We start from the raw sequence: 11,355 nt of genomic DNA, 5'->3' as shown, positions 1-11,355 counted from the left end.
TTCCAAGGAACTCCACACAAACCAACTTTACCTCAGGTAGGACATGTACCATAAGGAACAGTTGAAGTGAATTAAAGTGCGTTCAACCTTGACAGGCTACAAGTATAAGCTACAATACGCAAGAGAGCTGTATTAAAACAAAACAGAAAGCAGATACTTCTCAAGCCCCTGCAATATGCTCACATTTTTTATTTATTTTTTTTATTTTACCTTTATTTAACCAGGCAAGTCAGTTAAGAACAAATTCTTATTTTCAATGACGGCCTGGGAACAGTGGGTTAACTGCCTGTTCAGGGGCAGAACGACAGATTTGTACCTTGTCAGCTCGGGGGTTTGAACTCGCAACCTTCCGGTTACTAGTCCAACGCTCTAACCACTAGGCTACCCTGCCGCCCCATGTTGGCCACCTGTGGGTTTGGCACGAAACGATCCATTCCACATGCACACTCTACTATCAAATGCGACTGACTGCAAGGTTGATTGTGTCGATGGTGAAGTTGTAGGCTGCTTTAATAAGTAGTCTAAATCAAGTTGAACATTGGAAAGAGGGAGAAAGAAAAAAAATACATTGAAAGGGTCTTCAATGCCCCACAGGACAACTGGCTGGCAGATTTTATTAATGTTTTCTTTATCTTCATGCTTCCCTCAGCTTATTTCATGATGCATCATACGGGATGATTTCTGTATTTTCCTTCAAGGAGCCTACCGTTACTCCTTCAGGTCCAAGGACCTAGTACACTGAACTAGAATATGAATGCTACATACAACAAATTCCTACGATTTTACTGAGTTACAGATCACATAAGGAAATCAGTCAATTGAAATAAATAAATTAGGCCTTAATCTATGGATTTGGCATTACTGTGAATACACATTCGCATCTGTTGGTCACAGATACGTTAAAAAAAGGTAGGGGTGTGGATCAGAAAACCAGTCAGTATCTGGTGTGACCACCATTTGCCTCATGCGACACATATCCTTTGCATAGAGTTTATCAGACTGTTGATTGTGGCCTGTTGAATGTTGTCCCACCCCTCTTCAATGGCTGTGCGATGTTGCTGGATATTGGCGGGAACTGGAACACGCTGTCGTACATGTCGATCCAGAGCATCCCAAACATGCTCAATGGGTGACATGTCTGGAACTGGGACATTTTCAGCTTCCAGGAATTGTGTACAGATCCTCGCAACATGGGGCCGTGCATTATCATAATGAAGCATGTGGTGATGGCGGCAGATAAATGGCACGACAATGGACCTCAGGATCTCATCCCGGTATCTCTGTGCGTTCAAATTTTCATCAATAAAATGTGATTGTGTTAGCTTATGCCTGCCCATACCATAACCCCATGCTACCATGGGGCATTCTGTTCACAATGTTTGCATCAGCAAACCGCTCGCCCACACGATTCTATACACGTGGTTTGCAGTTGTGAGGCTGCCAATTTCTCTAAAACAGTGTTTGAGGCATTCAATTCTCTGGCAATAGCTCTGGTGGATATTCCTGCTGTCAGCATGCCAATTGCACGCTCCCTCAAAACTTGAGACGTCTGCGGCATTGTGATGTGTGACAAAACTGCACATTTTAGAGCGGCCTTTTATTGTCCCCAGCACCTGTGTAATTATCATGCTGTAATGATTATGCTTAATCATTTTATTTAGACGCCACACCTGTCAGGTGGATTATCTTGGCAAAGGAGAAATGCTCAGAGACAGGGATGTAAACAAATTTGTGCACAACATTTTTGAGCATATGGAACATTTCTAGGATATTTTAATTCAACACTTTAAATGTTGCGTTTATATTTGCTCAGTGTTTGATATCTTCGGAGGTAGGTTCTGGCAGCCAAAACAGTCAAATACTCAATCTAAACGTGAATCAATTTTAAATTGCGATACGGTTCTAGAAACATAAAACCATTTACTTTCATACCACATATAAATGCAAAATAAACAGTATCTGTACACTGTTTTAACACATATAAATGCAAAATAAACAGTATCTGTACACTGTTTTAACCTGGCTTTATCACAGTTGCAGCCGATAGTATTTTTCAGTGACAACACATTTCTGGCGTTACACACAGGTGTTTGGCGCAAGCTAGATAGCTAATTCCGCCCGTCTTTCGTAATCACGCGCTGTAACATGTACAGTATGGCCGTGTGGGAACAATAACTCTAACCCTATAAAGGTGGGTGTCAATGTATCCTTTTTTTAAAAAGGTTTTTATTATTTCTCGCAGATATGAAAGATAAGGTCTTTCTGTTTCCAAAACCTTACCGCAAGCGATGCGTGTTAACAAAACTCCCACCGGACAGGAGACACCACCGTCCAGTGACTCTTACGTGTAATGAAATTCAAACTGAGAGTCATGATCAACGTCTAGCAGGACAAGTGTGGACTTGAGCAGCCCTGTGAAAGCATAGCCTACTGTCAGTGCTTTCCCTGCTTTTCCTTTTTAAAGGAACACCCCCATATAATAAGGCTGCTGTTAGGCCTGAGTTAACTCATTGGATAAAGTAAACATTCCAGTGTGCTTTTGAATCTGGTGAACTCAACATGCTGATTTCCAGCGTGATCTGCTTTGATAGCTCTCCTTTTATGGAAAAGATATAGGTCTACATGACTTGACAGAGAAACATGAACTCTTACGTCTTTACCTTGACAAAGGAATGATGTTCTATCCCAATTTAATTTAATTTAATTATTATTCTTTATTTATTCAGGGAAAACCCATTGAGGCCAGGGTCTTATTCCCAACGGTGCCCTGATCACAACAATACAACGGCCAATACAATGTAAAACAAAACAGCAATCAATACAAAACACAACATTTACGAAAGACTGCTGCTAGGTCCTCAATGAACACCCTAAACTGCCCGAGAGGCACGACATCTAATTGTAATGAGTTCTGCAAATTGCATTAAAACTAAAAGTGGATTTACTTCATTCAGTGGAGACCCAAGAAACCTCAAGAGTTAACCAACCCCTGTGAACGGGTTTGGTAACACGTGTTTTTATACTTCAACAACGAAGTCAGATAAATCAGAAGCTTGTGTAGTAGAGCTATATAGTGTAGGGTAATCTAGGATCGTATTGGTCTTTAGGACACTTGCAAAGACCTACTAGCTTTTTGACAGGAACCAGGGCAGCAGATACAGTACATGGCTGTGTGGCTGTGCCTGATGTCACATGGACTGTTCACCTTGCTTCGGCATGAACATACTGGATCTCATTCACAGTCTCCCTGGCATTCCACAGCAGTAGAACCGTACATAAACATACATCTTTAGCAAAATAGCTCCCTGCTTCCAAGATACTGTTTGTCACTGCCGTGACGTACGTATCTGCCACCTATAATAACAGTCAGTGTTATCAACAATCTGTGTCCTTATCCTCCATTGGACATGAATATACTTCCATAGGATGGATGCTAAAGTGTATAGTCCGGCTGTGCTCATACATTTTAACAAACTCCCCCAAACCAGGGTATAAATAAAGTTTTTTTTTTGAGTGCTGAAAAAACGGTGGGCTGGAAGGCCACCAATATATATTATTTTGTAACGCTCACAGGGTGCCCATATTCATATCAATGCTTATGGGTGTGGCCACACAACTGGCCACCTCTGTCATTTGAACCATGTCAAAACTGCCCACCCTGTTGACCCACTAGACTGTTCCTGCTTTCTGTGATTCCTCAGATTGGTAAATAAGTGTGGTCATTACTGCAATTCTTAAAAACTTTCCATTTGTGTACACACACAATGTACATAAACCTGCATAGACTTTATGCCATAATTCAATAGAATGAAAGCAGACTTCAGTCCTCCTCAGGTCTTCAGGGATTCTTTATCCTGATATTGGAGCATGCTGTAGTGTCTGCAACAAACAGTTTACTAGTCTAGACCAAGGTTAAATTAAGATTGTTTCTTTGGGGATATTCCATCACTGGCGTCGTGAGTCGTCGTGACATGTTCTTTCTCCAACTGTGCCCACATGTAGATTCAACTGAAGAGGTACCAAACAGCTTTGGACCGGTTTCAACTCTGCAGTGGTGATGTACAGGACAGGCCTCAACTCTGTTTGTGTCTGTAGGTGTCCTTCAAGAAATCACATTACCCTTTTAATCTCCACCATCACCATTCATTACAGATTACAGGACCACACACAGAAAGCTTTGAACCGAATGCGGCCGGTGGAATTGAATTGAGCCTGATCTGTTGGGGGTTCAGTGGGAGTTGAGGCAGGGGATCAATCTGTTTAACTTCTATTAGAGGGAGGAAAAATAGGGCTTATATTGAAGGGTTGTACAGTAACCAGCTGTTACTTAGCATTTTAGGTGAAGCGCCTCTGCCACCTTGGCTATAAATTAACATATTTCACACACAGCATATGATTATAATGGAATTTGCCTTAAAACTCAGTGACAACAGCAGTAATGTGTACATTTGATTTATTTCCAACACATGTAAATAGTCATTGTACATGTTCATGATGGCCCTAAAACCTCCACGTGCATAACTCAAGTTTACTCACAAATATTCCATTGACATCGGTGGATTAAACTGAAATTGCATCCAACTTTCTATGGCTTGTTTTAAAAACTAGCAATATTTTGGTAATTATTTCATTTTCAAAGAACTGAAAGTGAGAGGTTGTAATCTGAATCAAGGGAAAAAGCCATTCTTGAACATAGGGTGAGACATTCTTACTAATCTGCTAGACAACAAGTTTGGATTTAAGTATAACATTTGTATGACTGACGCCTTTAGTGAGCGGTATAATGCTTTAATATTTAAGAATTTCAGCCCTCCAAATTCACATTAATTATTTTAATTGGCCCGTTTAATTTTGTCTGGCTTGCCGTTCCAAATAAAATTACATTTTTTGCTCATATAATTTAAAAAGCAGGTCGCTACGTGTAGGCCATTAGACCATTAGCAAATAGGTAAACTGGGATATGACTAACGAGTTATTCATGGTGATTTTTCCACAAATAAACAGGCATTTTCCTTTCCATGGTAGCAAGATCTTATCTATTTTTGCTGACTTTATATTAAAATGTATTGTAGTGAGATTATTTATTTATTTCAGGATATGTATACTGAGTATCAGAAGTGGGACCAATTCATTGTTTTACAAGTAAGTGGCACTGAAGTCCCAAATCAAGACAGGTAAGTCCGAGTCAAGTCTCAAGTCAAGAGCGTCAAGTACCAAGTCAAGACCGTCAAGTACCAAGTCAAGTCTCAAATCCTAAACTTTGAGTTTCGAGTCCTAAACAAGTCATAATGTGCTCTTCACCAAATGTAATATATTTTTAACAAGAGTAATAATTAGTATATTAGATTTACGCAAATCATGAATACTTTAAAAAATATCTATGTATTTATTACTTTCAAATGAACGTTATATTTCCATGGAAATACATGGGTAGCCATGAGAAAGACCCCCCCCCCCCCCCCCGTCCCAATAGTGATCGACTATCGAGGATCGCTATGGGGTGCAATCGGGCGATGCAGTCTTGTGCACACACACACACTCTCTCTCTCTGTCTATGGTTGCAGTAGGCTAACATATGTCAATGGTTTAAGGAACAGCAGGCAGGATTTAGGCTACCAACTGCCTAGCCAGTTGTAGCTCAATCTTGGGTGCAATGATCACGTTCCCGCACTGACTGTGTGGAGGCTCATTGATTTAACGTTACGTTAGCCTACATGATACCCTAGTAAAGTAATAAAATATATAGCTGTCAGCTATATTAGCCACAACTTACTTTTTGCAGCTTCAAATGTCGAACAAAGTTGGAAATTGCTGTGCATCGATCAGTAATTTCCTTCCGGCCTGTTTTGCAAGTTGCAATCTGTTTTTTGTTGATACAGCATCGTCTTAATATCCGAAAGTAATAATTTGGGGTATCATCTTTCCAAGGGCTCCATCTGAATCCGCCGAAGTTCCTCTGCACTGCCACGCACAACTTTTTCTCAACTGGCACAATTTGAATGGCTGCTGTCCGATTCAAACTGTAATCCGTTAAATGAATGACTTTTTTTTAATAGCATCATTTTTTATATTTGGGCTTGGGGAGGGTATCAATTCAGGTCGAGTCATAAGGCTCAAGTCCAATTTAAGTCACGAGTCATTGATGTTAAAGTCAAAGTCGAGTTGCAAGTCATCATATTTGTGACTCGAGTCCAAGTCATGTAACTCGAGTCCACACCTCTGCAGAGTATGTCCACATCACTGTCATACCATTTTATTGGTAAACTACTCGGTAATGTTAAAGTTGTATTTTTTTTATAGATCCAATAAGTAATATAGTACACTTACCATAATTTGGATGTAATGCAGAGAGGTTAGAAAAAGTATCTAGCTATTCTATAAACCTGTGGAGGGATCCAAATTGTGGATTTAAAAGAAAACAAGAATCATCAGCATACATTGATACCTTTGTTTTTAAGCTCTGGGTTTCTAACCCCTTGATATTATTGTTGGATCTAGATATGCCGATAGTGGACAACCTTGTTCTACTCCTCTTGACAGTTTAACACTTTCTGAGAAGTAGACAATTTTTTGTATTTTACTACCAAGGGTTACTGTACATAACTTTAACCTAGATTTATAAAAGATTTTCCAAAATATACACTACCAGTCAAACGTTTTTGAACAGCTACTCATTCAAGGGTTTTTCTTGATTTTACTATTTTCTACACTGTAGAATAACAGTGTAATCAACATAATCAAATCTATGAAAAAACACATATGGAATCATGTAGTAACCAAAAAAGTGGAAAACAAAGGAAAATATATTTGAGATTCTTCAAATAGCCCCCTTTGCCTTGATGACAGCTTTGCACACTCTTGGCATTCTCTCAACCAGCTTCATGAGGTAGTCACCTGGAATACATTTCAATTAACAGATGTGCATTGTTAAAAGTTAATTTGTGGAATTTCTTTCTTTCTTAATGTGTTAGAGCCAATCAGTTGTGTTGTGATAAGGTAGGGGGGTATACAGAAGATGGTCTTTTACCAAATAGGGCTAAGTCCATATTATGGCAAGAACAGCTCAAATAAGCAAAGAGAAATTACAGTCCATTGTCACTTTAAGAGATGAAGGTCAGTCAATACGGAAAATATAAGGAACTTTGAAAGTTTCTTCAAGTGCAGTCGTAAAAACAATCAAGCGCTATGATGAAACTGGCACTCACGAGACATCCACAGGAATGGTAGAGTCAGAATTACCTCTGCTGCAGAGGATAAGTTCATTAGAGGTACCAGCCTCAGAAATTGCAGCAAAAATAAATGCTTCACAGAGTTCAAGTAACAGACACGTCTCAACATCAACTGTTCAGAGGAGACCATGTGAATCAGGCCTTCATGGTCGAATTGCTTCAAATTTGTCTTTTGGTCTGGAGTCCAAATTGGAGATTTTTGGTTCCAACCGCCGTGTCTTTGTGAGACGCGGTGTGGGTGAACGGATGATCTCTGCATGTATATTTCCCACCATAAAGCATGGGGGTGGTGGTGTTATGGTGTGGGGGTGCTTTGCTGGTGACACTGTCTGTGATTTATTTAGTATTCAAGGCACACTTAGCCAGCATGACTACCACAGCATTCTGCAACGATACGCCATCCCATCTGGTTTGGGCTTAGTGGGACTATCATTTGTTTTTCAACAGGACAATGACCCAACACACCTCCAGGCTGTGTAAGGGATATTTGACCAAGAATGAGAGTGATGGGGTGCCGCATCAGATGACCTGGCCTCCACAATCCCCCAACCTCAACCAGATTGAGATGGTTTGGGATGAGTCGGACCGCAGAGTGAAGGAAAAGCAGCCAACAAGTGCTCAGCATATGTTGGACCTCCTTCAAGACTGTTGGAAAAGCATTCTAGGTGAATCTGGTTGAGAGAATGCCAAGAGTGAGCAAAGCTGTTATCAAGGCAAAGGGTGGCTATTTGAAGAATCTCAAATATATTTTGATGTGTTTAACAATTTTTTGGTTACTACATGACTCCATATGTGTTGTTTCATAGTTTAAGTCTTCACTATGATTCTGCAATGTAAAAAAAAATGAAGAAAAACCCTTGAATGAGTAGATGTTCTAAAACTTTTGACCGGTAGTGTATATAAATTCCAGTCGTACTTAATCAAACGCCTTTTCAAAGTCAGCTGTGAGTACCAGGCCTGGTTTCCCAGATCTTTCATTGTGTTCAGTACTTGTCTTATATTATCTCCACTGTATTGTCCATGTAAAAAAAAAACTTTCTGATTAGGATGAATAATATCCAACAATATATTTTAAATTCTTTGCGCTTTGCATTTAAAAAATAAATACAATTGCATCACAACACTGCAGTATAAAGGGGCCTCCAGTTTTTGAAATGGACTGGATCTTTATATTTACCACTTGGATCCTGTTTCAGTAATAAGGAAATCAGACCTTGTTGACTATCTGATAGTCTAAAATTTTTATAGGAGTGGTTAAAACATGCCAATAACGGTCCTCTGAGTATATCAAAAAAGGTTTAGTATGCCATCCAGCCCTGGAGTTCTCCCAGACTTAAATGCTTTAATTGCATCAAGAAGTTCCTCCTCTGTAATTTAGCCTTCACATGAGTCTTTCTGTACAGCTGGTAATTTTACATTCTTATTTTTTTTTTATCCATACAATTAACTTCAGTTAGTGGAGATGGAGGAGACAAACAAAAACATATGCTTAAAGTACTTTTCCTCCTCTGTCAAAACATTGTAATACATGTATCACTAGCCACTTTAACTATGCCACTTTGTTTACATACTCATCTCATATGTATATACTGCACTCAATACCATCTACTGTATCTTGCCTATGCCGCTCTGTACCATCACTCATTTATATATCTTTATGTACATATTCTTTATGCCCTTACACTTGTGTGTATAAGGTAGTAGTTTTGGAATTGTTAGCTAGATTACTTGTTGGTTATTACTGCATTGTCGGAACTAGAAGCACAAGCATTTCGCTACACTCGCATTAACATCTGCTAACCATGTGTATGTGACAAATAACATTTGATTTGATTTGTTTGGTGAATCATGGATGACTCCATCAGTTCCATCAAATTTCGGTAAATTATCTTTGGTTGCGTTTCTATGTTGAAGAAAAACATATATATTTGGCGCATTTTCCCCCATTTCCATCCAGTTCGTATTATTGTTTACAATAGATTACACTTGATCTTTCTTGAATAGGTCCCTCAATTTCTTTTTTCTTCTTCATCTAAATCATTCTGAGTAGGGTAGTTTTTATTGCTATCTGTTCTGTTAGTCCTTCCATTTCCTTTGTTAATATGGACTCTTTTGAACGAAATTGCTTTGTTTTAGAGATGAGTACCTGAAATACCCAGCTTCACACAACTGAACTCGATTACAGTGCTGCAAACACTGCAAACATTTCCATTGGGATTTCACTTTAAAACTATTTAAGATATGATTTATTTGCAATTGCCAAGCCTTTACATCTAATTACTACATAATAACCATAATTACTACAGTATTAGGCTGCAGGTATAAGTCATAGTGGCATCTATAGAGGAAAATAGAGAGAAATGTTAAGTATCTCAAAATATTATTTGTCCCCCCCACCCACTGTGCTGATTACAAACAGTATTTTGGACTTTAAATTAATATATATAACTAGCCCCTGTTATAAGTACAGTTTAAACATATTACCTTTATGAGGTATAAGAAAGAGAAGCGGAGTCTGATGGGCAGAAAGGTAAACAAAATACTGGGATAGAGGACAGAACGGGCGGTTGCTATACTGGTTGGAGAAAGGAGGACAGGAAAATAACAGAATAAGATGGAGCAGAAGAAAGATTGAAAGAGGTAGTGTTAGTTGGCAGATGGGCACTACTAATGCATCCCAAATGGCACCCTATTCCTTACATAACCTTAGTGCACTGCTTTTGACCATGTGCTCTGGTCAAATGTGCACCATGTAGTGAATAGGGTGCCTTTTGGGAAGCACACCAGGCCACTCATCCATCTCCTAGGCTTTGATTGGGTGTCAACATGTCAAAGCTAACTGAAAATGGACTAAGGTGAGGTGCTGCCATGTAGTCGACAAACCACTCGTCATCTGTACAGCACTACTCCCCTTAGGGCAGTCAAACAGACTTAAAACAGAGCCCTATGGGTCCTGGTCAATAGTAGAGCACTACATAGGGATTAGTGTGCCATTTGGAACACACCCCAGGCCTCCTCCTTCACCATCATGCTTAATGAACATCCTAGGAGAGACATTTTTGACAGATGGGAGTGATGGATATTGATGGAGAGAGAGAGGGGAGAGGGGGAGAGATAATACATGATGTTGTCAGACTTAACTGCGCTGCCTCCCTTTTCCCCCTCAACTAGAAGAGGACAAGAGAAATGTCAGAACAAGATATTTGATATGGTCATTAGGACATGCGTTCATGCAAACAAAAGCAACTCACAGAACTTTGGTCCCGTGTAGCTCAGTTGGTAGAGCATGGCGCTTGCAATGCCAGGGTTGTGGGTTTGATTCCCACGGGGGACAAGTATGAAACATGTAAGTACTCACTACTGTAAGTCGCTCTGGATAAAGGGGTGTGCTAAATTAATTAAATGTATCTATTAACACTGACAGTGACCCATTACTTCAATAACACCCTGGTGTTGCCAGCACCATGGTCTAACACACTCAGCCATCTTGCAATGTAAGAGATATTTGAATTGATTCATTACAATAGGTAGGCAATATTAACTCGGTTCAAATACAGTACAGGTGTGTTCTTCCCAGTGATAGTTTGGACTGAAGGTCCATCTCAACCCCAAGGATCTTAAAATCAGGCTCCCGAGTGGTTTACTTTTTCCAGGCACTGCATTTCAGTGCTTGAGGCGTCACTATGGACACCCTGGAATTCAGGCTGCATCACAACCGGACGTGATTTGGAGTCCCATAGTGCGGCGCACAATTGGCCCAGCGTCGTCCGGGTTTGGCCAGTGTAGGCCGTCAATGTAAATAAGAATTTGTTCAAAAAATATAAAAATATAAACTTGATAAAGCCTTAAGGCTTATGTCCATTGTGTGCAACAGGATGACAGGCAGGCAAGGTTGACACTCATTGCAACTTAGAAAAACAACATGAATAGTATGGTTTGGGTGGGATGGGTTTCCAGGGATTAGACACAATACGTGTCTAATTGCAAGAATGATTTAAGATTTGTGTAATCCTACAGACTTTGTTTACTTTGTGAAACAAAGATGATGGACTTCCCCGGGAAACCTTTGATTAAATAGCAGGCTTAATCTAAACAAAGAGGCTTCCATCATCAGCATCTATTTAAA

At 39.7% G+C, this 11,355-nt stretch overlaps 1 non-coding gene across 1 annotated transcript; it reads left to right on the top strand.

Moving 5' to 3' along the window:
* The first annotated feature begins 10,489 nt into the window (after window positions 1-10,489).
* Window positions 10,490-10,563, top strand: trnaa-ugc (transfer RNA alanine (anticodon UGC)). The gene has a single exon. It is a non-coding gene; the product is annotated as a tRNA-Ala (tRNA).
* Window positions 10,564-11,355: the final 792 nt, after the last annotated feature.

The sequence above is a fragment of the Oncorhynchus clarkii genome, chromosome 17, assembly GCF_045791955.1.
Source record: "Oncorhynchus clarkii lewisi isolate Uvic-CL-2024 chromosome 17, UVic_Ocla_1.0, whole genome shotgun sequence".
Classification (NCBI taxonomy): Eukaryota; Metazoa; Chordata; class Actinopteri; order Salmoniformes; family Salmonidae; genus Oncorhynchus; species Oncorhynchus clarkii.
The sequence above is the reverse complement of the archived record's forward strand: the minus strand, read 5'-3'. Positions and strand labels throughout refer to the sequence as shown.